This window comes from Lupinus angustifolius, chromosome LG10, assembly GCF_001865875.1.
Source record: "Lupinus angustifolius cultivar Tanjil chromosome LG10, LupAngTanjil_v1.0, whole genome shotgun sequence".
Lineage (NCBI taxonomy): Eukaryota > Viridiplantae > Streptophyta > Magnoliopsida > Fabales > Fabaceae > Lupinus > Lupinus angustifolius.
The window spans coordinates 2,882,613-2,885,123 of NC_032018.1; positions in this window are offsets into that span (position 1 = coordinate 2,882,613).

Below are 2,511 nucleotides of genomic sequence, written 5' to 3' on the forward strand. Positions count from 1 at the left end.
ACACTACAAAATAAAAGGAATTTTGACACGACATTTCAGTTACACTTGATAAAAGCATGGCTAACATAAAATTGAAACCCAAAATTGCATTGTATTTGGGCCTTAGCTTCTCAAACTTTAAATTATTTAGAAAGGTTGATGAGGTTTCTCATACATTAATCATTATCTCTCCCTCGATACTTTCATTTCCAAGTTTTTATCACTTCTTTGTCGCCATTCAACACTTTAAACGTGTCTTCTCTCTCTCCCTCAACTCTTTACCATGGCTTCTCCCTCACTGCTTAATGCCTTAACTATGGCTTCTCCATCACCGCTTTGGTTTCAAATGAACCATCAAAGCTGGAATCTTCTTCGCCGGTGATATTTCTTTCGTTAGTGATGTTTTTCATCACGCATTTGCAATTTTCTCCTTTATTTCTTCTTCACAAGTACATGTATTTGCACTCATAAGTATACTAACAATGTTTTTTCCTTTTCAATTTTATAATTTTGTTTCAAATTTTAGGAAATATGATTCTATCAATCTCAATCCCTAATTTTGGAGCAGTAAGCCAAAGAAGGTAAAGTTTCTCACCAAGAAGTAGTGGCTCGAGTTCTAAATTAGGTGTGTTTCAAATCTTACAAGTGTTTCCTTCGACATATTATAGTAGTAGGGAATGTTAGAATGATTAAGTTATACTGTCATGCATAACACTTTTGATCGATTTATCATAAGATTAATGATATATGTATACTTATGTTTTTGTTATGTGTATCATATCGTAATCTCTTTAATCTAAGTGATGTTGCCTTGGGTTTATCTTTGTGCAGAATATACAGTTATGTTTCCCAATTCCAACATATGAAATCAATGTAAGATATATAGTTATTGCCTAAACATATGGAATTTGTTGTAAACATGTGAAGAAAAAGGGAAGCCATGTGAAGAAAACTCATTTTTATGTGATTCTTTCAAATGAGAATTTCAAATAGATTTTCACTTTAAAAATATGGAACACTAGGGAATTTGATAGTTGTAGTTTATAGAACCGAGGCTCATTGTACAAAGTTCTATCTATTATTGGCACAGAGAATGAAATGTTAATTATTAAATTGTTAATAAGAAAGTTAACATTGTGTGATACAACATGAGAAATTATGATTTTCATATCATTTTAAAAGCAGAACATTGAATGAGAATTCCTTTTTCTTCATCTTCCAAGAAATATTTAAGAAATCTTTAGGTGGTTCCAAATAAGATAAGGTGCAGGAATTGGTGGTTCCATTCAATAAAGGTCTATGGTAGAGTAGGTGATCACCGTGAAGATGAGATTAAAAATTAGAAGACACAAATGAGAAGATTCGTCAACTCTAAGAATCATTGAAAAGGTAATAAAAACAATAAACACTAAACTTGACATGATTATTTGTTCTATGTAAGGTAACATTCTTTGTTGAGAATTTGCACTATACTAGCCAAGTACCATAAGATAAAATAATCATATGCATGTCATTTGATGGTAGAAGAATCAGTTTTAACCATTCAGACCATTCAAATAGTACCTGGAATATAAATTGCTTTTAGGAACCAAGCATATGAGGAGAGAGGGAGTAGGAAAAGAAGGCACTTGTATTATGTTTCTGATGTCATACAAATGGCTCTTACTTCTTATTTTAAGTAAAATCTACCTACATTATTAGATTGGATTTTTAAGTAAAATCTAATCCATTCAATATAATATATCTGCTATATACTAATCTTTCATCATATTCATATTGATGTTGAAGCTGTATAGTTTTATGTCTGCAATAGAAACATGAAATGAAACCAAAAGGTTTACCATACCTTCATTCATTTAACAGGTGTGACACATTTATATGTGCATGTTGATAGGAATAACAATCCTTCACATAATTGTATCAGAAAATAGGATTTGAGGTAATACAACTACTTTTTCACCTCTATTTCTTGTTTTCTACAACATGTTTATAATTTAAATATACTCGTAAGTTGTAATAATTGTTTATGTTTCTTCACCTTTTTTCAGATGGTTGAAACAACAAACTCTTAGTTGTTACTAGAGGAAACATACTTGTTACGATTGTAGATGTAAAATACAAAGGATTATTATTTATGCTTCAATTTTAAATTGGATAGCTTCAATATACAAATACTCTCAGTTCATGTAGTCAATAAAGGTATACCAACCTTTATTGATGTAAATGCATGTACATGCTCATGCCTTATGACCCCTTCATGTACTTGCCCATGTTGTAATGGAGTAATTTGCTTCCTTTTTAATGTAGTGATCTTTATATACTGCAACATTTTTAGGTGTCTTGTTTTCTTCATGTAGTTAAATTTTATAAAAAGAACAAACTTAGATGTATTGGATTTTAAAAGAGTGATGGAACTGAACAAGTGTATCTGTTGTTTATCCATTTCTCTGTTGGATTTACATTCGTTGTTAAATGGTCATATTCCTTGATTCTAGTGTGTTCCTTGGATTTGCATTCTTTCACAGGAACAAT